We start from the raw sequence: 25,716 nt of genomic DNA, 5'->3' as shown, positions 1-25,716 counted from the left end.
ACGAAGAATGCAGCAGACTATTGGATGTACCTGATGACAGAACTTCAAAAGCTCGAACGACAACAGAAATACAAAGAAAATTACGCAAATTTCTTGAACCGATCTTTGTCCTACCGACAGAGCTGAAGAACGATTAAACGATATTTTGTACAGTCTCAGGATTAATTTTTTTATTTTATTTTATTTTTTTTAAATGACATTCTCTATTAAGTTTCTCATTCCTTTTGCGCCAACAAGAAGGCTATTTCGTTTACCCTTTGCCCTCGTGTAGCAGCACTAATAGGTTGCTGACGCAAACTGAAGACGCCAGCGGCCGGAAGTACACCTGGCTCTCCTATAAAAATCGCTCCCGCACAATGATGGAAGAATGTAGCGGACTTATTTTCTTTCCACAACTCCAAAAGAAGGGATTTTGTTCACTTGTACACATTTACTTCGTTGGTCAACTATCTCTTATGGAACAAACATAGCACAGAAGCTAGCCGAAGAAGGCACAAATGGCGAGCGGAAGGACGGGCTGTAGGGGAGGAAGGTGGCCCGACAAAAAAAAAAAACAAAAAAAAACGTGGTATGATTCCTGCTTAGGGTGCAGGAGGTCCCGGGCTCAAATACCGGACGAACCCTAGCGTTTTGTGCAAACTGATCGCACGTCAGTGGCTGAGTCAGCGCAAAAAGCTCGCCGTCAATATCAAATGAATTTCTTATTCGATGTGAGCAATTGACACTCTGGTCGACGCGTGAAGGCGATTACGAAGGTTTCGGGTACAGATGGTAGCAGATGCGTGTTAGCACAGAAGCTAGCCGAAGAAGGCACAAATGGCGAGCGGAAGGACGGGCTGTAGGGGAGGAAGGAGGCCCGACAAAAAAAAGAAAAACAAAAAAAACGTTGCAATGATTCCTGCTTAGGGTGCAGGAGGTCCCGGGCTCAAATACCGGACGAACCCTAGCGTTTTGTGCAAACTGATCGCACGTCAGTGGCTGAGTCAGCGCAAAAAGCTCGCCGTCAATATCAAATGAATTTCTTATTCGATGTGAGCAATTGACACTCTGGTCGACGCGTGAAGGCGATTACGAAGGTTTCGGGTACAGATGGTAGCAGATGCATGTTAGTAAGTCTTGCTTAAAGTGATGAAAAAGTGTTTCCGCCCGGGATCGAACCGGGGACCTTCTGCGTGTTAAGCAGACGTGATAACCGCTACACGACGGAAACTGCTTGTGTGCACTCTACTTCATAGACAACTTGTAGTGATGTTGCCATCGTAACTAAAAAATTCAATAAATGTGGTACTTGGAAACGAAGGGACATGCGGCAGATCCACACACGAAGTGGCTCATTGGAGGACAATACGACATAGGCAGGAAAATACTTTTCCCGCCAGGGATCGAACCGGGGACCTTCTACGTGTGAAGCAGACGTGATAACCGCTACACTACGGAAACGACGGACCCGAGGAGTCCATCCTTGTTCACTCGAACTTGCCTCAGCCTTTCTCTCGTCGGCGAATGCACACACGACAGTTCTTTTGTCAGCCTGGAACCCATCACAGCCGAGGGCTCAAGAAGTCTTCGGGGTGCTCGAGAGGGTGTCTGCCGTAGCACCCCTAACGAGATAGCGGCGTTTCGCGCAGTCGTTATTGCAAGTCATATCAGCAAAAGCAATCACTTTCTCAGCAGCAGGCAGTGCGAGCCCAGCGGCAGCTCTACATGAAGGTATCAATAGCCCAGGAAGGCCGCCCCCATCCCGCCAGCGTACACGAGACTTCCAGGGCACCCTGGACGACATCGAGGGACTGGAATAATTGGCAATCGCCGTGTCACGGGGCTCGTTGGTCTAGGGGTATGAATCCTGCTTAGGGTGCATTTCACAGTTTCGAAGATCGCAATTCGTTACGTGGAATACCCATAGAAGAAAAACGTACCTTTTGTGCGGTGGTCGGGAATCGAACCCGGATCAACTGCTTGGGAAGCAACCATGCTGACCGTTACACCACCACCGCATTGTGCTGCGTCCCACCCACGCCCTGATGTGTCGGCTACCCTCCTGCCTCCAGAGGCCGAAGGCGATGGCGCTGCAGGCGCTCAACGCCAGGGCGGAGGTGAGCACATTTGAACGCAGTGCGTAGGTGCTGCTAGGGCGATGTAGTGAAGCTAGAAGCAGAACTGACAGCCGTTGAAAAACTGCCCTTTAATTTACAGCAGGGCGATAAAAAAAATCTAATGTGACGTACTTACTGATGATCCAGAGACGATTCAGCATATGTGTGCCAATCCAGAAGTAGAAAGCGCCTAAGTATCACAATATTAAGTTGGTTAGTTTGATGCTCGCCTGGAGCATATCATTAGCTTCCCCTGAGGGCGAAATGCACAGCGTAGCCGTTGCTAGGGAACGGCCTTTCCTGTCGTTTTTTGTTTTCTCTGCGTCAATGTGAATATTGATAACTACAGTTCTGCTCGTTCCACTCAAGACAGATGGCGACGGAAAACAATGGTTTAAGGCACCATGTTTAAGCTGTGGTTCCCGAAAGGGAGGTTTGTGGTGCAACCTCACATCTGACAACTCGTTTTAAATACTCTAAAACCAACGTAATTCCTTCACACAAGAAAAAAACACGCTAATTTCGCCGTCAGGCTCTGGAGACACACCTAGAATCGACGGTAGTAGAGACTTTGCGCTCACACGTCAGATTGGCCAGTCGCGCTTGCGACACCGTGCTGGTCGGACGTATCAGAGCTCCGCTCCGCCGCGTGTTCACAAGGCGTGTTGTCAACTCATATTTCTGTTTGCAAGTGTTGTGTTATTCTGCAGTTTATATCGTTTTCCATTTGTATTTTTGTTGCCGTATTATTGTAGCGGGTTTACCGCTCGCTATCTGCTGCAATGTCCAGGTTATTTCCGCGAAAGTGTACACTCCGTTTTGATTTCGACAAGTCCACCCGATCTGTGCAACCGAGTTCACTGGAGATACATGACTGGATCGTTGATGTTATTGGGATTACATCTGACCAAGTGCACACCGCCTATTATGATACCGAGCAGTATTGTTTCTTTGTTAAATTACTGAATCCTGTATTACTGGAGAAGATCATGACGAAGCACAGAGGAAGTGCTATTTTCCGACACCGGGACGACTCTGTAAGTACAGTGCTCATTTCCAATGCCGATGTAGACCACACGAACGTGCGTATTTTTAACTTACCACCTGAAGTAGAAAATTGTTATCTGAAGGAGGTACTGTCCAAATTCGGTGACGTTAAACAGATTCGACTCGAACGGTGGTCAAGTCAACATAGGTTGCAATGTTACAGTGGCGTTCGATCTGTAGAAATGCATGTCAAGCAGAATATTCCATCCCATATACTTGTTTGTGACTATAAGGCTCACGTTACTTACATTGGCCAAACGCCGACCTGTCATATCTGTAATGAGAGTGGTCACTTGCGTCGTGACTGCCCCAGGCGCATGTTTGTGTTAAAGAATTCCCTCCAGCAGCGTAAAAGGCTTACTTTGGCGGATGTAGTGGCAGCCAAGCCGATGACAGAGATTGGGCTCCCTAGTTCTGAAATGCCTTCGGAACAGCAACAAGAAATTCGCTCTGATGAATTTCCGGTTCTGGTTCGGAGAGACAAAGGTGCGTTGCCCCCTGCAAAACTCGATACCGCGACCAATAACAGGCGCAGAACTTGTGACAGCAGTGGCTCTGATAACGACACCTCTAGTGTGCATGAGACCGCGAAAAAGGAAGATCGGGAATCCGGCTCGGAAGCGAAAGCTCCAATAGGTGAGGCTATTGTGGACGCTTCTCCTCCCACAATTTCAAGTGCCGATACTTCCGTGGAAGTTAAGCAGTTACCGCTGGCTAGTGCCTTAGAACTTCCGCGACAGCCAACTCCGGCCGACCAACCTGTACGTGTGGCTCACATTCCTGCAGGACGTACACACACAGAGGCCTGTGATGGTGTATTACAAACACCTCTGAGCGCCGACGGTACACATCACGTGGCAGCCGCTTCGGTTCAGGACTCACAACAAGGGGAATGTCAACAACTCCAGGAAATGATACAAACACAGCTGTCCGGGTCTGTCGGTGACAACAAACAGCTGCGGGCAGAGAATGTTGCCAAACAGGCTGATAGTGCGGGTGATAGTTCAGCTGCTCGCTCGCCGGCGGTGTCGCCGCGTGCCATCCCTTCGCAGGATGTGCCGGGAGAGCAGCTTGACATCACCCACGACCCTCCCACGCCGCCGGCTGCGGAGGTGCTCCACAGTGTCCGCCCCAGAATCCGAGTGCAACCTAATGTAAATGCTGTGCGTAAAAAGAGTAAGAACAAAGACGCAAGAATACAACTCAGTGACGTCACAGACACGAATGTCCCGGCCACGAATATGGAATGGCATGAAGATGTTGCCCTTTAAAGATATTTGCTCCTTCCGCCTCTTCCACGTACTGTCATAATGTCGCAGGCCTATACGATCACGACATTAATTATTAATAAAATCCGGTCGGAGGTGAAACTGAGTGCCTTAAAACAATATCTCTATGAGTCGGGAACAGATATCGCTCTTATGCAGGAGGTGGCCATGCCACACTTAACTCTTCCTGGTTTTGTTGCTATTACAAATTTTTCCCCCGACTCGAACGTGGGGACTGCCATCGTACTTAGAGAAGGCATTCCCGCCACTCAGGTTGACAAGTTAGATTCCGGTAGAGGTGTGGGTGTCACCGTTTTTGGCGTCACCATCATTAACTTGTACGCGCCTTCTGGCAGTACCTATAGAGCGGAACGAGCAAACTTTTTAAGGAACAAATCATCTATTTGTTACGGAAAAATCCCGAACGTGTTATCATTGGAGGTGATTTTAATTGTGTTTTATCCCAGAAAGATCAGTCCCTGAATTTTAATTATTCGCCTGAATTAAAGCGTCTCGTGACCGACCTCAAACTGAAAGACGCGTGGGAAATTAGGTACCCGACCTTGGTACGATTCACACACATCGTCGCGAATTCCTGCAGCAGAATTGACAGGATTTATGTTTCCGACGTTTTAGAGAAAGTCTTGTTACGAATTGAAACAATACCCTCCAGCTTCTCTGATCACAGTGGTGTCGTTGCGTGCCTGAATTTGCTGCCACAACCAACGCGTTGGTATAAAAATCAGTGGAACTTGAACGTCTCCTTATTAACGGATGCTGACCTAGAGGAGGCGGTGCGACGCGCTTGGGAGCAGTGCTTGCGCACTACCACAAACTTTCGTAGCACCATAGCGTGGTGGACTCAGCATGCAAAACCCAAACTGCGAAAAGTTGTTATATTCTTCGGTATTGAAAGAGCAGCCGCGATAAAGAAGACGATGGAGTTCTACTACACTATCTTACGCGACCTTTGTGATAGAGCCGACGCCGCGAACACCAGAATAGACGACATTCGAAAAATAAAGGCGAAATTAATCAGTCTTAAGAGGATGCAACTGGAAGGTCTTAAGATCAAATCTAAAGTGAAGTCGGTCAGGGACGATGAAACAGCCGCTCTATACCACCTTGTCAAACATGCTAAGAACAGAAGGAGGACTTTTATTGAGGCCCTGAAACTCGGTGATGGCACGACTGTCGACACCCAGCGAGAGATTATCAAGGCACTACACGACTATTTTGTTGACACCTACCCGTCAGCGGCTACTCATGACGACTGCTATGACGAACTGTTTAGTGCCATTTCCTCTACTATAACTAGTGAAGAGAATGACACCATTTCTTTGGAATTTAGTAACACAGATGTTTTGGAGATTGTCTGCCACTCGCCGATCAGGAAGTCCCCTGGTCCTGACGGATTACCCATTGAATTTTACGGGAGGTATTGGCACATCATCGGGGACAAAATCACCCAATTAGTGAACGAAGTTTTTCAAGGGAAGCCTATACCACTTGCCTTTAAGGAATGCACAATAGTGCTTCTCCCTAAAAGGAGAGGTACCAAAACTATCGCCAACTTCCGCCCCATTTCATTGTTAAACTCCGATTATGAAATAGTCGCCCGTGCAATCAACACGCGAATGATGCCCCTCACTGCAAAATTCATTGGACGTCAGCAGACATGTGCCTTCGGGAGAACTGTATTGCAAACGGCAGCTTTTTACCGGGATATCATTGCCTTAACGAACGCCAGTAACGTGAAGTGTGGGCTGATCTTTCTGGACTTTTTTAAAGCCTTTGACCTCGTCGCTCACGAGTACCTCCTTGAAACCATGACAAGATTCGGTTTCTTGCAGAACGCGATTGACATGATCACAAACATGGCACTGGGGATCAACGCAAGACTTTCTGTCAACTCGCAACTAACCCAACCGATTCAAATCAACAGAGGAATTCCACAAGGCAGCCCTTTGTCCATGTTACTTTTTGTTCTTTCACTCGAACCTCTGTTACTCCAACTGCAGGCGAAACTCACAGGGCTAACACTTTCAGGAGAAAAAACTGTCGTAGGCGCCTATGCCGACGATGTGGGTGTGGTTGTCCGCAATGAGAATGACGTCACCACTATAGCGGCTCACCTCCAGCAATACTGTTTGGCGTCGGGGGCTAAATTGAATGACAAGAAAAGTAAATTTATTAACCTCTGTGGCCTCCAGCATTTGCGAGTTGGCTACGCTCAGGAAGTCAGCGTCCACAAGGCTCTCGGCATCATATTGACGGCGTCCTCTTTACAGATGGCGGCGGCAAACTGGAGGGAAATAGTGCGTAAACTTAACGGTGCTCTCATTGACAATTCCCACAGAAGCCTCAATCAATTTGATCGGATTCATCTGGTCAACTCCTGTATTTTATCCAAAGCCTTCTACACGGCGCAGCTCCTGCCACTGCCTGCAGTCATTGCTAAGCAAATTATGTCGAAGGTGACCAATTTTATTTGGAGAGGGGAAATTTTTCGCGTGTCTGCCAAAACTGCGACACTCCACCCCCAGAATGGAGGGATGGGATTAGTAGATATCAAGGTGAAAGCGATGGCTCTCTATGTTACAAGGACGACCGCTATAATTAACAATGATCCTTCCGGCATTACAGCGCAATTATTCACTGCCGTCAGGCCGCAAAGTCTTGACCCACCGCTGAATATTCAGCCCATCAGTTATCGGCTAAAACATATCAGAGATTATTACCTTTCACGGAGCTACATCGGTAAAGAGGTCATAAACTCTCAACGTTTAACTGCACAAGCCATAATAGCGGACTGGAGACAACACGAAGGAACGAATCCTTTGGCAACGAAGCTCGGTGGCATGAACTGGGATATTGTATGGCGCAATGTCAGTTCCCGTGTCCTCAGTTCCGATGCTCGCACTGCCTGGTACAAAGCCATCAATGATGTGGTTAGCACGAACGAGAGGTTACATAAAATCGGGCTCAGTGACACCCCTCTCTGTCGTCGCTGCCAACTGACGGATACAGTTATCCACCGTTACACCTGCGGGGACCGTCTCCAGAACTGGGTTTGGCTTCGACAAAAAATAGCTCTTATTACCAGGACTACAACCGCCAATGTTTCGTCAGCACTACTGTCTCGTCCTGATGTGCATTTTTATCCGCAGACGAAAAACAATGCAGTTTTGTGGTTGCTGGGTACCTATTCCAGCTACGTCTTTAATAATTTTGGCGGTGACGATTATTTGGAATTCAAGATGTTTATGGATATCGAATTCGCCAAAACATGTACGTACCCGAATCATGGGAAACTCTTCGGCAATATGCTTAAAATAGCGTTTCATCGCATGGGTATCGGATAGGTCAACTGAGTGTGAAGGGGTGAGGCCGGGCCGCGGGACACCAGTGGTGCCGCGAAGAGGCCCCACTGCTTCTGTGTCGCGTCCGGACTCCCCCTCACACTGCGGCTTTCACTGACTCGCTGGACACTGGCTACAGGAACTTTCATTGAGTGCGATGCGAAGCTGTGTTTATGTTACGTTTCTTCTTCGAGCAGCACTTCTACTATGCCCAAGGGCGAAGTCTTTTCGTTGTCTTTTTCACCATTCCAATTTATTTTCATAGAAGGTTACGGGTTTCGTTTAAAAAAAAAAAAAAAAAAAAAAAGTGGCGCAATTGGTTGGCGCACGGTCCCTATAAGGCAGTAGCCGTGAGCAATGCCGGGGTTGTGAGTTCGAGCCTCACATGGGGCATACTTTTACCAATTGTTCCTTTTTTTATGTGCTCTCGTTGTGTCTTTACATTTGCTTTTTTTTTACTGCTGTGTGGAAATGACCGAGGTGGTCAATCGGCGTTTTCAGTTTCAAGTTGGTTGATGTGGTGCATTCCAGGTACGGCTTTCCATGACGCACGGGTCGAATTACTTTAAATTTGCAGTTAAGGTTCTTGTTTTTACTAGTTTTCCTAGGGATGTTTTTTCTTTTTTCTCTTTTCCCTTTTTTTTCCCCCGTATGTGTGCTGTTCGCTGCAAACCAATACATTCCGTTGCATTACTTTGGAGGGATTTATTCATTTTTCATTTCGCATGTATGTTTCCACGTATTGGACCATCCGGAGGAACTACTTGCTCTTACGCAGGAATATCTGGATCAACGGGGGAACACCCACGTTCATTGTCATCGGGGGAGCTACATCAACTAATTGTACAGCCACAGAAGCTCGCCAACGACGGCAATTATGGAGAGCGCAAGGCCGGGCTATAAGGGGAGTTGGGAGAAAAAAAAAAAAAAAAAAAAGCGGTCTAAGGCGCCAGATTTAAGCTCTGGTTCCCTAAGGGGAGCGTGGGTTCGAACCCCACATCTGACAATGCATTTTAAATATTCCAAAACTACAAATTTCGTACATGCGGGAAAACAAGTAAATTACGTGGGAACAGGTTCCACAGATACTACTAGAAACGGCAGTGACTATGGTGCTTGCCTTGCAAGTCTGATTGTCTGGCGGTCAGAAAGAATGGAAAGCTGTTAGGAGACATGGCTTTCAGCCACGAGGCCCGGATTCGATTCCCGGTAGCCGAACATACTTTTGTTTGCTGAGTCTTGGTTATTCTCACGGCATTTACGATATCTTTGTGTTGTGGTTTTTGGGGTCCAAGCATCAGGCAAGCAAACGTGAATGAAAGCAGAAATGTGTTTAAATGAGTGCCAGGGCAGTAATAAAGGTGGATGAGACGGTGGATAGGGTATTGGACTGCAGACGTGCCACATTGCGTAGCTCTATAGCTGAGTAAGTTAGAGCGTCGTGCTGTGAACACAAAGGCCGCGTATTCGACCGCACCAAGTGCCAGTTCATTTTTCGCCCCTAAAAGACAATGCTTCCTCCAGCGAGACACTGCCAGGTAAATAACAAGCGATCTTCACAAGAAGTAAGGTGTCTACACGTCGCGCGATACTGTCGCCAACGGCCATACCGCGCGTAGTGCAGCGGTTCTCGTCTGGTCACCGGCGTTAAGATGCGCTGGCCGTGGTTGGTACTTGGATGCGTGCTCGGCTGGGAACTCGACGTGCTCTTGGCTTCTTTCATTTTGCATTTTTCCTTCGGTTTCGTTGTTGCTTAGCGATAGTGATGCGGTCGCGCACGCTGACGCCACTCTTGCCTCTCGGTACACTAAGGGGCGAATCTGTGGCCACAATAAAATGAAAGGTTCTGTCGTGTGTTTGTCGTTTTTTGGTCTCTCCCAGTCGTTTCTAGCGCCTGCCCTCTACATATATGCCCATTTCCAAGCGTCAGCTTTCGCGTCAGCCGAGCTAAGTCGAGACAAGTCGACACATGGAGACACACGATGCTGAGAAACGAAACCCGCAGACTAGCGCCCTGGCAGCACGGACTGAGACAAGGGGCGAAGGAAAACTATTCGTACCGCGACAGTTCACAGTTTCGAAGATCGCGTTTCGTTACGTGGAACTCCCCCAGAAGAAAAAAGTACGTTTCGTGCGGTGGCCGGGAATCGAACCCGGATCAACTGCTTGGGAAGCAACCATGCTGACCGTTACACCACCACCGCCTTGTGCTGCGTCCCACCCACGCCGTGATGTGTCGGCTACCCTCCTGCCATCAGAGGCCGAAGGCGATGGCGCTGTAGGCGCTCAACGCCAGGGCGGGGGCGGGAACATCTGAACACAGTGTGTAGGTGCTGCTAGGGCGATGTAGCGTAACTAGAAGCAGAACTGACAGCCGTTGAAAAAACTGCCCTTTAATTTACAGCAGGGCGATAAAACAAATATCTAATGTGACGTACTTACTGATGATCCAGAGACGATTCAGCATATGTGTGCCAATCCAGAAGTAGAAAGCGCCTAAGTATCACAATATTAAGTTGGTTAGTTTGATCATCACCTGGAGCATATCATTAGCTTCCCCTCAGGGCGAAAGGCACAGCGTAGCCGTTGCTAGGGAACGGCCTTTCCTGTCGTTTTTTGTTTTCTCTGCGTCAATGTGAATATTGATAACTACAGTTCTGCTCGTTCCACTCAAGACAGATGGCGACGGAAAACAATGGTGTAAGGCACCATATTTAAGCTCTGGTTCCCGAAAGTGAGTGTGGGGTGCAACCTCACATCTGACAACTCGTTTTAAATACTCTAAAAGCAACGTAATTCCTTCACACAAGAAAAAAACACGCTAATTTCGCAGTCAGGCTCTGCAGATATACCTAGAAACGACGATGGACGAGATTTTGCGCCCACGCGTCAGATTGGCCGAGCGGTCTAAGGCGCCATATTTAAGCTCTGGTTCCCTAAGGGGAGCGTGGGTTCGAACCCCACATCTGACAATGCATTTTAAATATTCCAAAACTACAAATTTCGTACATGCGGGAAAACAAGTAAATTACGTGGGAACAGGTTCCACAGATACTACTAGAAACGGCAGTGACTATGGTGCTTGCCTTGCAAGTCTGATTGTCTGGCGGTCAGAAAGAATGGAAAGCTGTTAGGAGACATGGCTTTCAGCCACGAGGCCCGGATTCGATTCCCGGTAGCCGAACATACTTTTGTTTGCTGAGTCTTGGTTATTCTCACGGCATTTACGATATCTTTGTGTTGTGGTTTTTGGGGTCCAAGCATCAGGCAAGCAAACGTGAATGAAAGCAGAAATGTGTTTAAATGAGTGCCAGGGCAGTAATAAAGGTGGATGAGACGGTGGATAGGGTATTGGACTGCAGACGTGCCACATTGCGTAGCTCTATAGCTGAGTAAGTTAGAGCGTCGTGCTGTGAACACAAAGGCCGCGTATTCGACCGCACCAAGTGCCAGTTCATTTTTCGCCCCTAAAAGACAATGCTTCCTCCAGCGAGACACTGCCAGGTAAATAACAAGCGATCTTCACAAGAAGTAAGGTGTCTACACGTCGCGCGATACTGTCGCCAACGGCCATACCGCGCGTAGTGCAGCGGTTCTCGTCTGGTCACCGGCGTTAAGATGCGCTGGCCGTGGTTGGTACTTGGATGCGTGCTCGGCTGGGAACTCGACGTGCTCTTGGCTTCTTTCATTTTGCATTTTTCCTTCGGTTTCGTTGTTGCTTAGCGATAGTGATGCGGTCGCGCACGCTGACGCCACTCTTGCCTCTCGGTACACTAAGGGGCGAATCTGTGGCCACAATAAAATGAAAGGTTCTGTCGTGTGTTTGTCGTTTTTTGGTCTCTCCCAGTCGTTTCTAGCGCCTGCCCTCTACATATATGCCCATTTCCAAGCGTCAGCTTTCGCGTCAGCCGAGCTAAGTCGAGACAAGTCGACACATGGAGACACACGATGCTGAGAAACGAAACCCGCAGACTAGCGCCCTGGCAGCACGGACTGAGACAAGGGGCGAAGGAAAACTATTCGTACCGCGACAGTTCACAGTTTCGAAGATCGCGTTTCGTTACGTGGAACTCCCCCAGAAGAAAAAAGTACGTTTCGTGCGGTGGCCGGGAATCGAACCCGGATCAACTGCTTGGGAAGCAACCATGCTGACCGTTACACCACCACCGCCTTGTGCTGCGTCCCACCCACGCCGTGATGTGTCGGCTACCCTCCTGCCATCAGAGGCCGAAGGCGATGGCGCTGTAGGCGCTCAACGCCAGGGCGGGGGCGGGAACATCTGAACACAGTGTGTAGGTGCTGCTAGGGCGATGTAGCGTAACTAGAAGCAGAACTGACAGCCGTTGAAAAAACTGCCCTTTAATTTACAGCAGGGCGATAAAACAAATATCTAATGTGACGTACTTACTGATGATCCAGAGACGATTCAGCATATGTGTGCCAATCCAGAAGTAGAAAGCGCCTAAGTATCACAATATTAAGTTGGTTAGTTTGATCATCACCTGGAGCATATCATTAGCTTCCCCTCAGGGCGAAAGGCACAGCGTAGCCGTTGCTAGGGAACGGCCTTTCCTGTCGTTTTTTGTTTTCTCTGCGTCAATGTGAATATTGATAACTACAGTTCTGCTCGTTCCACTCAAGACAGATGGCGACGGAAAACAATGGTGTAAGGCACCATATTTAAGCTCTGGTTCCCGAAAGTGAGTGTGGGGTGCAACCTCACATCTGACAACTCGTTTTAAATACTCTAAAAGCAACGTAATTCCTTCACACAAGAAAAAAACACGCTAATTTCGCAGTCAGGCTCTGCAGATATACCTAGAAACGACGATGGACGAGATTTTGCGCCCACGCGTCAGATTGGCCGAGCGGTCTAAGGCGCCAGATTTAAGCTCTGGTTCCCTAAGGGGAGCGTGGGTTCGAACCCCACATCTGACAATGCATTTTAAATATTCCAAAACTACAAATTTCGTACATGCGGGAAAACAAGTAAATTACGTGGGAACAGGTTCCACAGATACTACTAGAAACGGCAGTGACTATGGTGCTTGCCTTGCAAGTCTGATTGTCTGGCGGTCAGAAAGAATGGAAAGCTGTTAGGAGACATGGCTTTCAGCCACGAGGCCCGGATTCGATTCCCGGTAGCCGAACATACTTTTGTTTGCTGAGTCTTGGTTATTCTCACGGCATTTACGATATCTTTGTGTTGTGGTTTTTGGGGTCCAAGCATCAGGCAAGCAAACGTGAATGAAAGCAGATATGTGTTTAAATGAGTGCCAGGGCAGTAATAAAGGTGGATGAGACGGTGGATAGGGTATTGGACTGCAGACGTGCCACATTGCGTAGCTCTATAGCTGAGTAAGTTAGAGCGTCGTGCTGTGAACACAAAGGCCGCGTATTCGACCGCACCAAGTGCCAGTTCATTTTTCGCCCCTAAAAGACAATGCTTCCTCCAGCGAGACACTGCCAGGTAAATAACAAGCGATCTTCACAAGAAGTAAGGTGTCTACACGTCGCGCGATACTGTCGCCAACGGCCATACCGCGCGTAGTGCAGCGGTTCTCGTCTGGTCACCGGCGTTAAGATGCGCTGGCCGTGGTTGGTACTTGGATGCGTGCTCGGCTGGGAACTCGACGTGTTCTTGGCTTCTTTCATTTTGCATTTTTCCTTCGGTTTCGTTGTTGCTTAGCGATAGTGATGCGGTCGCGCACGCTGACGCCACTCTTGCCTCTCGGTACACTAAGGGGCGAATCTGTGGCCACAATAAAATGAAAGGTTCTGTCGTGTGTTTGTCGTTTTTTGGTCTCTCCCAGTCGTTTCTAGCGCCTGCCCTCTACATATATGCCCATTTCCAAGCGTCAGCTTTCGCGTCAGCCGAGCTAAGTCGAGACAAGTCGACACATGGAGACACACGATGCTGAGAAACGAAACCCGCAGACTAGCGCCCTGGCAGCACGGACTGAGACAAGGGGCGAAGGAAAACTATTCGTACCGCGACAGTTCACAGTTTCGAAGATCGCGTTTCGTTACGTGGAACTCCCCCAGAAGAAAAAAGTACGTTTCGTGCGGTGGCCGGGAATCGAACCCGGATCAACTGCTTGGGAAGCAACCATGCTGACCGTTACACCACCACCGCCTTGTGCTGCGTCCCACCCACGCCGTGATGTGTCGGCTACCCTCCTGCCATCAGAGGCCGAAGGCGATGGCGCTGTAGGCGCTCAACGCCAGGGCGGGGGCGGGAACATCTGAACACAGTGTGTAGGTGCTGCTAGGGCGATGTAGCGTAACTAGAAGCAGAACTGACAGCCGTTGAAAAAACTGCCCTTTAATTTACAGCAGGGCGATAAAACAAATATCTAATGTGACGTACTTACTGATGATCCAGAGACGATTCAGCATATGTGTGCCAATCCAGAAGTAGAAAGCGCCTAAGTATCACAATATTAAGTTGGTTAGTTTGATCATCACCTGGAGCATATCATTAGCTTCCCCTCAGGGCGAAAGGCACAGCGTAGCCGTTGCTAGGGAACGGCCTTTCCTGTCGTTTTTTGTTTTCTCTGCGTCAATGTGAATATTGATAACTACAGTTCTGCTCGTTCCACTCAAGACAGATGGCGACGGAAAACAATGGTGTAAGGCACCATATTTAAGCTCTGGTTCCCGAAAGTGAGTGTGGGGTGCAACCTCACATCTGACAACTCGTTTTAAATACTCTAAAAGCAACGTAATTCCTTCACACAAGAAAAAAACACGCTAATTTCGCAGTCAGGCTCTGCAGATATACCTAGAAACGACGATGGACGAGATTTTGCGCCCACGCGTCAGATTGGCCGAGCGGTCTAAGGCGCCAGATTTAAGCTCTGGTTCCCTAAGGGGAGCGTGGGTTCGAACCCCACATCTGACAATGCATTTTAAATATTCCAAAACTACAAATTTCGTACATGCGGGAAAACAAGTAAATTACGTGGGAACAGGTTCCACAGATACTACTAGAAACGGCAGTGACTATGGTGCTTGCCTTGCAAGTCTGATTGTCTGGCGGTCAGAAAGAATGGAAAGCTGTTAGGAGACATGGCTTTCAGCCACGAGGCCCGGATTCGATTCCCGGTAGCCGAACATACTTTTGTTTGCTGAGTCTTGGTTATTCTCACGGCATTTACGATATCTTTGTGTTGTGGTTTTTGGGGTCCAAGCATCAGGCAAGCAAACGTGAATGAAAGCAGATATGTGTTTAAATGAGTGCCAGGGCAGTAATAAAGGTGGATGAGACGGTGGATAGGGTATTGGACTGCAGACGTGCCACATTGCGTAGCTCTATAGCTGAGTAAGTTAGAGCGTCGTGCTGTGAACACAAAGGCCGCGTATTCGACCGCACCAAGTGCCAGTTCATTTTTCGCCCCTAAAAGACAATGCTTCCTCCAGCGAGACACTGCCAGGTAAATAACAAGCGATCTTCACAAGAAGTAAGGTGTCTACACGTCGCGCGATACTGTCGCCAACGGCCATACCGCGCGTAGTGCAGCGGTTCTCGTCTGGTCACCGGCGTTAAGATGCGCTGGCCGTGGTTGGTACTTGGATGCGTGCTCGGCTGGGAACTCGACGTGCTCTTGGCTTCTTTCATTTTGCATTTTTCCTTCGGTTTCGTTGTTGCTTAGCGATAGTGATGCGGTCGCGCACGCTGACGCCACTCTTGCCTCTCGGTACACTAAGGGGCGAATCTGTGGCCACAATAAAATGAAAGGTTCTGTCGTGTGTTTGTCGTTTTTTGGTCTCTCCCAGTCGTTTCTAGCGCCTGCCCTCTACATATATGCCCATTTCCAAGCGTCAGCTTTCGCGTCAGCCGAGCAAAGTCGAGACAAGTCGACACATGGAGACACACGATGCTGAGAAACGAAACCCGCAGACTAGCGCCCTGGCAGCACGGACTGAGACGAGGGGCGAAGGAAAACTATTCGTACCGCGACAGTTCACAGTTTCGAAGATCGCGTTTCGTTACGTGGAACTCCCCCAGAAGAAAAAAGTACGTTTCGTGCGGTGGCCGGGAATCGAACCCGGATCAACTGCTTGGGAAGCAACCATGCTGACCGTTACACCACCACCGCCTTGTGCTGCGTCCCACCCACGCCGTGATGTGTCGGCTACCCTCCTGCCATCAGAGGCCGAAGGCGATGGCGCTGTAGGCGCTCAACGCCAGGGCGGGGGCGGGAACATCTGAACACAGTGTGTAGGTGCTGCTAGGGCGATGTAGCGTAACTAGAAGCAGAACTGACAGCCGTTGAAAAAACTGCCCTTTAATTTACAGCAGGGCGATAAAACAAATATCTAATGTGACGTACTTACTGATGATCCAGAGACGATTCAGCATATGTGTGCCAATCCAGAAGTAGAAAGCGCCTAAGTATCACAATATTAAGTTGGTTAGTTTGATCATCACCTGGAGCATATCATTAGCTTCCCCTCAGGGCGAAAGGCACAGCGTAGCCGTTGCTAGGGAACGGCCTTTCCTGTCGTTTTTTGTTTTCTCTGCGTCAATGTGAATATTGATAACTACAGTTCTGCTCGTTCCACTCAAGACAGATGGCGACGGAAAACAATGGTGTAAGGCACCATATTTAAGCTCTGGTTCCCGAAAGTGAGTGTGGGGTGCAACCTCACATCTGACAACTCGTTTTAAATACTCTAAAAGCAACGTAATTCCTTCACACAAGAAAAAAACACGCTAATTTCGCAGTCAGGCTCTGCAGATATACCTAGAAACGACGATGGACGAGATTTTGCGCCCACGCGTCAGATTGGCCGAGCGGTCTAAGGCGCCAGATTTAAGCTCTGGTTCCCTAAGGGGAGCGTGGGTTCGAACCCCACATCTGACAATGCATTTTAAATATTCCAAAACTACAAATTTCGTACATGCGGGAAAACAAGTAAATTACGTGGGAACAGGTTCCACAGATACTACTAGAAACGGCAGTGACTATGGTGCTTGCCTTGCAAGTCTGATTGTCTGGCGGTCAGAAAGAATGGAAAGCTGTTAGGAGACATGGCTTTCAGCCACGAGGCCCGGATTCGATTCCCGGTAGCCGAACATACTTTTGTTTGCTGAGTCTTGGTTATTCTCACGGCATTTACGATATCTTTGTGTTGTGGTTTTTGGGGTCCAAGCATCAGGCAAGCAAACGTGAATGAAAGCAGATATGTGTTTAAATGAGTGCCAGGGCAGTAATAAAGGTGGATGAGACGGTGGATAGGGTATTGGACTGCAGACGTGCCACATTGCGTAGCTCTATAGCTGAGTAAGTTAGAGCGTCGTGCTGTGAACACAAAGGCCGCGTATTCGACCGCACCAAGTGCCAGTTCATTTTTCGCCCCTAAAAGACAATGCTTCCTCCAGCGAGACACTGCCAGGTAAATAACAAGCGATCTTCACAAGAAGTAAGGTGTCTACACGTCGCGCGATACTGTCGCCAACGGCCATACCGCGCGTAGTGCAGCGGTTCTCGTCTGGTCACCGGCGTTAAGATGCGCTGGCCGTGGTTGGTACTTGGATGCGTGCTCGGCTGGGAACTCGACGTGCTCTTGGCTTCTTTCATTTTGCATTTTTCCTTCGGTTTCGTTGTTGCTTAGCGATAGTGATGCGGTCGCGCACGCTGACGCCACTCTTGCCTCTCGGTACACTAAGGGGCGAATCTGTGGCCACAATAAAATGAAAGGTTCTGTCGTGTGTTTGTCGTTTTTTGGTCTCTCCCAGTCGTTTCTAGCGCCTGCCCTCTACATATATGCCCATTTCCAAGCGTCAGCTTTCGCGTCAGCCGAGCTAAGTCGAGACAAGTCGACACATGGAGACACACGATGCTGAGAAACGAAACCCGCAGACTAGCGCCCTGGCAGCACGGACTGAGACGAGGGGCGAAGGAAAACTATTCGTACCGCGACAGTTCACAGTTTCGAAGATCGCGTTTCGTTACGTGGAACTCCCCCAGAAGAAAAAAGTACGTTTCGTGCGGTGGCCGGGAATCGAACCCGGATCAACTGCTTGGGAAGCAACCATGCTGACCGTTACACCACCACCGCCTTGTGCTGCGTCCCACCCACGCCGTGATGTGTCGGCTACCCTCCTGCCATCAGAGGCCGAAGGCGATGGCGCTGTAGGCGCTCAACGCCAGGGCGGGGGCGGGAACATCTGAACACAGTGTGTAGGTGCTGCTAGGGCGATGTAGCGTAACTAGAAGCAGAACTGACAGCCGTTGAAAAAACTGCCCTTTAATTTACAGCAGGGCGATAAAACAAATATCTAATGTGACGTACTTACTGATGATCCAGAGACGATTCAGCATATGTGTGCCAATCCAGAAGTAGAAAGCGCCTAAGTATCACAATATTAAGTTGGTTAGTTTGATCATCGCCTGGAGCATATCATTAGCTTCCCCTCAGGGCGAAAGGCACAGCGTAGCCGTTGCTAGGGAACGGCCTTTCCTGTCGTTTTTTGTTTTCTCTGCGTCAATGTGAATATTGATAACTACAGTTCTGCTCGTTCCACTCAAGACAGATGGCGACGGAAAACAATGGTGTAAGGCACCATATTTAAGCTCTGGTTCCCGAAAGTGAGTGTGGGGTGCAACCTCACATCTGACAACTCGTTTTAAATACTCTAAAAGCAACGTAATTCCTTCACACAAGAAAAAAACACGCTAATTTCGCAGTCAGGCTCTGCAGATATACCTAGAAACGACGATGGACGAGATTTTGCGCCCACGCGTCAGATTGGCCGAGCGGTCTAAGGCGCCAGATTTAAGCTCTGGTTCCCTAAGGGGAGCGTGGGTTCGAACCCCACATCTGACAATGCATTTTAAATATTCCAAAACTACAAATTTCGTACATGCGGGAAAACAAGTAAATTACGTGGGAACAGGTTCCACAGATACTACTAGAAACGGCAGTGACTATGGTGCTTGCCTTGCAAGTCTGATTGTCTGGCGGTCAGAAAGAATGGAAAGCTGTTAGGAGACATGGCTTTCAGCCACGAGGCCCGGATTCGATTCCCGGTAGCCGAACATACTTTTGTTTGCTGAGTCTTGGTTATTCTCACGGCATTTACGATATCTTTGTGTTGTGGTTTTTGGGGTCCAAGCATCAGGCAAGCAAACGTGAATGAAAGCAGATATGTGTTTAAATGAGTGCCAGGGCAGTAATAAAGGTGGATGAGACGGTGGATAGGGTATTGGACTGCAGACGTGCCACATTGCGTAGCTCTATAGCTGAGTAAGTTAGAGCGTCGTGCTGTGAACACAAAGGCCGCGTATTCGACCGCACCAAGTGCCAGTTCATTTTTCGCCCCTAAAAGACAATGCTTCCTCCAGCGAGACACTGCCAGGTAAATAACAAGCGATCTTCACAAGAAGTAAGGTGTCTACACGTCGCGCGATACTGTCGCCAACGGCCATACCGCGCGTAGTGCAGCGGTTCTCGTCTGGTCACCGGCGTTAAGATGCGCTGGCCGTGGTTGGTACTTGGATGCGTGCTCGGCTGGGAACTCGACGTGCTCTTGGCTTCTTTCATTTTGCATTTTTCCTTCGGTTTCGTTGTTGCTTAGCGATAGTGATGCGGTCGCGCACGCTGACGCCACTCTTGCCTCTCGGTACACTAAGGGGCGAATCTGTGGCCACAATAAAATGAAAGGTTCCGTCGTGTGTTTGTCGTTTTTTGGTCTCTCCCAGTCGTTTCTAGCGCCTGCCCTCTACATATATGCCCATTTCCAAGCGTCAGATTTCGCGTCAGCCGAGCAAAGTCGAGACAAGTCGACACATGGAGACACACGATGCTGAGAAACGAAACCCGCAGACTAGCGCCCTGGCAGCACGGACTGAGACGAGGGGCGAAGGAAAACTATTCGTACCGCGACAGTTCACAGTTTCGAAGATCGCGTTTCGTTACGTGGAACTCCCCCAGAAGAAAAAAGTACGTTTCGTGCGGTGGCCGGGAATCGAACCCGGATCAACTGCTTGGGAAGCAACCATGCTGACCGTTACACCACCACCGCCTTGTGCTGCGTCCCACCCACGCCGTGATGTGTCGGCTACCCTCCTGCCATCAGAGGCCGAAGGCGATGGCGCTGTAGGCGCTCAACGCCAGGGCGGGGGCGGGAACATCTGAACACAGTGTGTAGGTGCTGCTAGGGCGATGTAGCGTAACTAGAAGCAGAACTGACAGCCGTTGAAAAAACTGCCCTTTAATTTACAGCAGGGCGATAAAACAAATATCTAATGTGACGTACTTACTGATGATCCAGAGACGATTCAGCATATGTGTGCCAATCCAGAAGTAGAAAGCGCCTAAGTATCACAATATTAAGTTGGTTAGTTTGATCATCGCCTGGAGCATATCATTAGCTTCCCCTCAGGGCGAAAGGCACAGCGTAGCCGTTGCTAGGGAACGGCCTTTCCTGTCGTTTTTTGTTTTCTCTGCGTCAATGTGAATATTGATAACTACAGTTCTGCTCGTTCCACTCAAGACAGATGGCGACGGAAAACAATGGTGTAAGGCACCATATTTAAGCTCTGGTTCCCGAAAGTGAGTGTGGGGTGCAACCTCACATCTGACAACTCGTTTTAAATACTCTAAAAGCAACGTAATTCCTTCACACAAGAAAAAAACACGCTAATTTCGCAGTCAGGCTCTGCAGATATACCTAGAAACGACGATGGACGAGATTTTGCGCCCACGCGTCAGATTGGCCGAGCGGTCTAAGGCGCCAGATTTAAGCTCTGGTTCCCTAAGGGGAGCGTGGGTTCGAACCCCACATCTGACAATGCATTTTAAATATTCCAAAACTACAAATTTCGTACATGCGGGAAAACAAGTAAATTACGTGGGAACAGGTTCCACAGATACTACTAGAAACGGCAGTGACTATGGTGCTTGCCTTGCAAGTCTGATTGTCTGGCGGTCAGAAAGAATGGAAAGCTGTTAGGAGACATGGCTTTCAGCCACGAGGCCCGGATTCGATTCCCGGTAGCCGAACATACTTTTGTTTGCTGAGTCTTGGTTATTCTCACGGCATTTACGATATCTTTGTGTTGTGGTTTTTGGGGTCCAAGCATCAGGCAAGCAAACGTGAATGAAAGCAGATATGTGTTTAAATGAGTGCCAGGGCAGTAATAAAGGTGGATGAGACGGTGGATAGGGTATTGGACTGCAGACGTGCCACATTGCGTAGCTCTATAGCTGAGTAAGTTAGAGCGTCGTGCTGTGAACACAAAGGCCGCGTATTCGACCGCACCAAGTGCCAGTTCATTTTTCGCCCCTAAAAGACAATGCTTCCTCCAGCGAGACACTGCCAGGTAAATAACAAGCGATCTTCACAAGAAGTAAGGTGTCTACACGTCGCGCGATACTGTCGCCAACGGCCATACCGCGCGTAGTGCAGCGGTTCTCGTCTGGTCACCGGCGTTAAGATGCGCTGGCCGTGGTTGGTACTTGGATGCGTGCTCGGCTGGGAACTCGACGTGCTCTTGGCTTCTTTCATTTTGCATTTTTCCTTCGGTTTCGTTGTTGCTTAGCGATAGTGATGCGGTCGCGCACGCTGACGCCACTCTTGCCTCTCGGTACACTAAGGGGCGAATCTGTGGCCACAATAAAATGAAAGGTTCCGTCGTGTGTTTGTCGTTTTTTGGTCTCTCCCAGTCGTTTCTAGCGCCTGCCCTCTACATATATGCCCATTTCCAAGCGTCAGATTTCGCGTCAGCCGAGCAAAGTCGAGACAAGTCGACACATGGAGACACACGATGCTGAGAAACGAAACCCGCAGACTAGCGCCCTGGCAGCACGGACTGAGACGAGGGGCGAAGGAAAACTATTCGTACCGCGACAGTTCACAGTTTCGAAGATCGCGTTTCGTTACGTGGAACTCCCCCAGAAGAAAAAAGTACGTTTCGTGCGGTGGCCGGGAATCGAACCCGGATCAACTGCTTGGGAAGCAACCATGCTGACCGTTACACCACCACCGCCTTGTGCTGCGTCCCACCCACGCCGTGATGTGTCGGCTACCCTCCTGCCATCAGAGGCCGAAGGCGATGGCGCTGTAGGCGCTCAACGCCAGGGCGGGGGCGGGAACATCTGAACACAGTGTGTAGGTGCTGCTAGGGCGATGTAGCGTAACTAGAAGCAGAACTGACAGCCGTTGAAAAAACTGCCCTTTAATTTACAGCAGGGCGATAAAACAAATATCTAATGTGACGTACTTACTGATGATCCAGAGACGATTCAGCATATGTGTGCCAATCCAGAAGTAGAAAGCGCCTAAGTATCACAATATTAAGTTGGTTAGTTTGATCATCGCCTGGAGCATATCATTAGCTTCCCCTCAGGGCGAAAGGCACAGCGTAGCCGTTGCTAGGGAACGGCCTTTCCTGTCGTTTTTTGTTTTCTCTGCGTCAATGTGAATATTGATAACTACAGTTCTGCTCGTTCCACTCAAGACAGATGGCGACGGAAAACAATGGTGTAAGGCACCATATTTAAGCTCTGGTTCCCGAAAGTGAGTGTGGGGTGCAACCTCACATCTGACAACTCGTTTTAAATACTCTAAAAGCAACGTAATTCCTTCACACAAGAAAAAAACACGCTAATTTCGTAGTCAGGCTCTGCAGATATACCTAGAAACGACGATGGACGAGATTTTGCGCCCACGCGTCAGATTGGCCGAGCGGTCTAAGGCGCCAGATTTAAGCTCTGGTTCCCTAAGGGGAGCGTGGGTTCGAACCCCACATCTGACAATGCATTTTAAATATTCCAAAACTACAAATTTCGTACATGCGGGAAAACAAGTAAATTACGTGGGAACAGGTTCCACAGATACTACTAGAAACGGCAGTGACTATGGTGCTTGCCTTGCAAGTCTGATTGTCTGGCGGTCAGAAAGAATGGAAAGCTGTTAGGAGACATGGCTTTCAGCCACGAGGCCCGGATTCGATTCCCGGTAGCCGAACATACTTTTGTTTGCTGAGTCTTGGTTATTCTCACGGCATTTACGATATCTTTGTGTTGTGGTTTTTGGGGTCCAAGCATCAGGCAAGCAAACGTGAATGAAAGCAGATATGTGTTTAAATGAGTGCCAGGGCAGTAATAAAGGTGGATGAGACGGTGGATAGGGTATTGGACTGCAGACGTGCCACATTGCGTAGCTCTATAGCTGAGTAAGTTAGAGCGTCGTGCTGTGAACACAAAGGCCGCGTATTCGACCGCACCAAGTGCCAGTTCATTTTTCGCCCCTAAAAGACAATGCTTCCTCCAGCGAGACACTGCCAGGTAAATAACAAGCGATCTTCACAAGAAGTAAGGTGTCTACACGTCGCGCGATACTGTCGCCAACGGCCATACCGCGCGTAGTGCAGCGGTTCTCGTCTGGTCACCGGCGTTAAGATGCGCTGGCCGTGGTTGGTACTTGGATGCGTGCTCGGCTGGGAACTCGACGTGCTCTTGGCTTCTTTCATTTTGCATTTTTCCTTCGGTTTCGTTGTTGCTTAGCGATAGTGATGCGGTCGCGCACGCTGACGCCACTCTTGCCTCTCGGTACACTAAGGGGCGAATCTGTGGCCACAATAAAATGAAAGGTTCCGTCGTGTGTTTGTCGTTTTTTGGTCTCTCCCAGTCGTTTCTAGCGCCTGCCCTCTACATATATGCCCATTTCCAAGCGTCAGATTTCGCGTCAGCCGAGCAAAGTCGAGACAAGTCGACACATGGAGACACACGATGCTGAGAAACGAAACCCGCAGACTAGCGCCCTGGCAGCACGGACTGAGACGAGGGGCGAAGGAAAACTATTCGTACCGCGACAGTTCACAGTTTCGAAGATCGCGTTTCGTTACGTGGAACTCCCCCAGAAGAAAAAAGTACGTTTCGTGCGGTGGCCGGGAATCGAACCCGGATCAACTGCTTGGGAAGCAACCATGCTGACCGTTACACCACCACCGCCTTGTGCTGCGTCCCACCCACGCCGTGATGTGTCGGCTACCCTCCTGCCATCAGAGGCCGAAGGCGATGGCGCTGTAGGCGCTCAACGCCAGGGCGGGGGCGGGAACATCTGAACACAGTGTGTAGGTGCTGCTAGGGCGATGTAGCGTAACTAGAAGCAGAACTGACAGCCGTTGAAAAAACTGCCCTTTAATTTACAGCAGGGCGATAAAACAAATATCTAATGTGACGTACTTACTGATGATCCAGAGACGATTCAGCATATGTGTGCCAATCCAGAAGTAGAAAGCGCCTAAGTATCACAATATTAAGTTGGTTAGTTTGATCATCGCCTGGAGCATATCATTAGCTTCCCCTCAGGGCGAAAGGCACAGCGTAGCCGTTGCTAGGGAACGGCCTTTCCTGTCGTTTTTTGTTTTCTCTGCGTCAATGTGAATATTGATAACTACAGTTCTGCTCGTTCCACTCAAGACAGATGGCGACGGAAAACAATGGTGTAAGGCACCATATTTAAGCTCTGGTTCCCGAAAGTGAGTGTGGGGTGCAATCTCACATCTGACAACTCGTTTTAAATACTCTAAAAGCAACGTAATTCCTTCACACAAGAAAAAAACACGCTAATTTCGCAGTCAGGCTCTGCAGATATACCTAGAAACGACGATGGACGAGATTTTGCGCCCACGCGTCAGATTGGCCGAGCGGTCTAAGGCGCCAGATTTAAGCTCTGGTTCCCTAAGGGGAGCGTGGGTTCGAACCCCACATCTGACAATGCATTTTAAATATTCCAAAACTACAAATTTCGTACATGCGGGAAAACAAGTAAATTACGTGGGAACAGGTTCCACAGATACTACTAGAAACGGCAGTGACTATGGTGCTTGCCTTGCAAGTCTGATTGTCTGGCGGTCAGAAAGAATGGAAAGCTGTTAGGAGACATGGCTTTCAGCCACGAGGCCCGGATTCGATTCCCGGTAGCCGAACATACTTTTGTTTGCTGAGTCTTGGTTACTCTCACGGCATTTACGATATCTTTGTGTTGTGGTTTTTGGGGTCCAAGCATCAGGCAAGCAAACGTGAATGAAAGCAGATATGTGTTTAAATGAGTGCCAGGGCAGTAATAAAGGTGGATGAGACGGTGGATAGGGTATTGGACTGCAGACGTGCCACATTGCGTAGCTCTATAGCTGAGTAAGTTAGAGCGTCGTGCTGTGAACACAAAGGCCGCGTATTCGACCGCACCAAGTGCCAGTTCATTTTTCGCCCCTAAAAGACAATGCTTCCTCCAGCGAGACACTGCCAGGTAAATAACAAGCGATCTTCACAAGAAGTAAGGTGTCTACACGTCGCGCGATACTGTCGCCAACGGCCATACCGCGCGTAGTGCAGCGGTTCTCGTCTGGTCACCGGCGTTAAGATGCGCTGGCCGTGGTTGGTACTTGGATGCGTGCTCGGCTGGGAACTCGACGTGCTCTTGGCTTCTTTCATTTTGCATTTTTCCTTCGGTTTCGTTGTTGCTTAGCGATAGTGATGCGGTCGCGCACGCTGACGCCACTCTTGCCTCTCGGTACACTAAGGGGCGAATCTGTGGCCACAATAAAATGAAAGGTTCCGTCGTGTGTTTGTCGTTTTTTGGTCTCTCCCAGTCGTTTCTAGCGCCTGCCCTCTACATATATGCCCATTTCCAAGCGTCAGATTTCGCGTCAGCCGAGCAAAGTCGAGACAAGTCGACACATGGAGACACACGATGCTGAGAAACGAAACCCGCAGACTAGCGCCCTGGCAGCACGGACTGAGACGAGGGGCGAAGGAAAACTATTCGTACCGCGACAGTTCACAGTTTCGAAGATCGCGTTTCGTTACGTGGAACTCCCCCAGAAGAAAAAAGTACGTTTCGTGCGGTGGCCGGGAATCGAACCCGGATCAACTGCTTGGGAAGCAACCATGCTGACCGTTACACCACCACCGCCTTGTGCTGCG

At 49.2% G+C, this 25,716-nt stretch overlaps 20 non-coding genes across 20 annotated transcripts; 8 read left to right on the top strand and 12 right to left on the bottom strand.

Moving 5' to 3' along the window:
* Positions 1 to 1,137: 1,137 nt before the first annotated feature.
* Positions 1,138 to 1,210, bottom strand: Trnav-aac. The gene has a single exon. It is a non-coding gene; the product is annotated as a tRNA-Val (tRNA).
* Positions 1,211 to 1,367: 157 nt separating this feature from the next.
* On the bottom strand, positions 1,368 to 1,440 carry Trnav-cac. The gene has a single exon. It is a non-coding gene; the product is annotated as a tRNA-Val (tRNA).
* Positions 1,441 to 1,925: 485 nt separating this feature from the next.
* On the bottom strand, positions 1,926 to 1,997 carry Trnag-ccc. Its single transcript has one exon. It is a non-coding gene; the product is annotated as a tRNA-Gly (tRNA).
* A 7,908-nt stretch (positions 1,998 to 9,905) lies between these two features.
* On the bottom strand, positions 9,906 to 9,977 carry Trnag-ccc. The gene has a single exon. It is a non-coding gene; the product is annotated as a tRNA-Gly (tRNA).
* Positions 9,978 to 10,661: 684 nt separating this feature from the next.
* Trnal-uaa lies at positions 10,662 to 10,745 on the top strand. Its single transcript has one exon. It is a non-coding gene; the product is annotated as a tRNA-Leu (tRNA).
* Positions 10,746 to 11,871: 1,126 nt separating this feature from the next.
* Trnag-ccc lies at positions 11,872 to 11,943 on the bottom strand. The gene has a single exon. It is a non-coding gene; the product is annotated as a tRNA-Gly (tRNA).
* Positions 11,944 to 12,627: 684 nt separating this feature from the next.
* On the top strand, positions 12,628 to 12,711 carry Trnal-uaa. The gene has a single exon. It is a non-coding gene; the product is annotated as a tRNA-Leu (tRNA).
* Positions 12,712 to 13,837: 1,126 nt separating this feature from the next.
* On the bottom strand, positions 13,838 to 13,909 carry Trnag-ccc. The gene has a single exon. It is a non-coding gene; the product is annotated as a tRNA-Gly (tRNA).
* A 684-nt stretch (positions 13,910 to 14,593) lies between these two features.
* Positions 14,594 to 14,677, top strand: Trnal-uaa. Its single transcript has one exon. It is a non-coding gene; the product is annotated as a tRNA-Leu (tRNA).
* Positions 14,678 to 15,803: 1,126 nt separating this feature from the next.
* On the bottom strand, positions 15,804 to 15,875 carry Trnag-ccc. The gene has a single exon. It is a non-coding gene; the product is annotated as a tRNA-Gly (tRNA).
* Positions 15,876 to 16,559: 684 nt separating this feature from the next.
* Trnal-uaa lies at positions 16,560 to 16,643 on the top strand. The gene has a single exon. It is a non-coding gene; the product is annotated as a tRNA-Leu (tRNA).
* Positions 16,644 to 17,769: 1,126 nt separating this feature from the next.
* Positions 17,770 to 17,841, bottom strand: Trnag-ccc. The gene has a single exon. It is a non-coding gene; the product is annotated as a tRNA-Gly (tRNA).
* A 684-nt stretch (positions 17,842 to 18,525) lies between these two features.
* Trnal-uaa lies at positions 18,526 to 18,609 on the top strand. Its single transcript has one exon. It is a non-coding gene; the product is annotated as a tRNA-Leu (tRNA).
* Positions 18,610 to 19,735: 1,126 nt separating this feature from the next.
* Trnag-ccc lies at positions 19,736 to 19,807 on the bottom strand. Its single transcript has one exon. It is a non-coding gene; the product is annotated as a tRNA-Gly (tRNA).
* Positions 19,808 to 20,491: 684 nt separating this feature from the next.
* Positions 20,492 to 20,575, top strand: Trnal-uaa. The gene has a single exon. It is a non-coding gene; the product is annotated as a tRNA-Leu (tRNA).
* A 1,126-nt stretch (positions 20,576 to 21,701) lies between these two features.
* On the bottom strand, positions 21,702 to 21,773 carry Trnag-ccc. Its single transcript has one exon. It is a non-coding gene; the product is annotated as a tRNA-Gly (tRNA).
* Positions 21,774 to 22,457: 684 nt separating this feature from the next.
* Positions 22,458 to 22,541, top strand: Trnal-uaa. The gene has a single exon. It is a non-coding gene; the product is annotated as a tRNA-Leu (tRNA).
* Positions 22,542 to 23,667: 1,126 nt separating this feature from the next.
* Positions 23,668 to 23,739, bottom strand: Trnag-ccc. The gene has a single exon. It is a non-coding gene; the product is annotated as a tRNA-Gly (tRNA).
* A 684-nt stretch (positions 23,740 to 24,423) lies between these two features.
* Positions 24,424 to 24,507, top strand: Trnal-uaa. The gene has a single exon. It is a non-coding gene; the product is annotated as a tRNA-Leu (tRNA).
* A 1,126-nt stretch (positions 24,508 to 25,633) lies between these two features.
* On the bottom strand, positions 25,634 to 25,705 carry Trnag-ccc. The gene has a single exon. It is a non-coding gene; the product is annotated as a tRNA-Gly (tRNA).
* Positions 25,706 to 25,716: the final 11 nt, after the last annotated feature.

This window comes from Schistocerca americana, unplaced genomic scaffold (assembly GCF_021461395.2).
Source record: "Schistocerca americana isolate TAMUIC-IGC-003095 unplaced genomic scaffold, iqSchAmer2.1 HiC_scaffold_249, whole genome shotgun sequence".
Classification (NCBI taxonomy): domain Eukaryota; kingdom Metazoa; phylum Arthropoda; class Insecta; order Orthoptera; family Acrididae; genus Schistocerca; species Schistocerca americana.
This window is presented reverse-complemented; position numbering and strand designations above follow the sequence as displayed.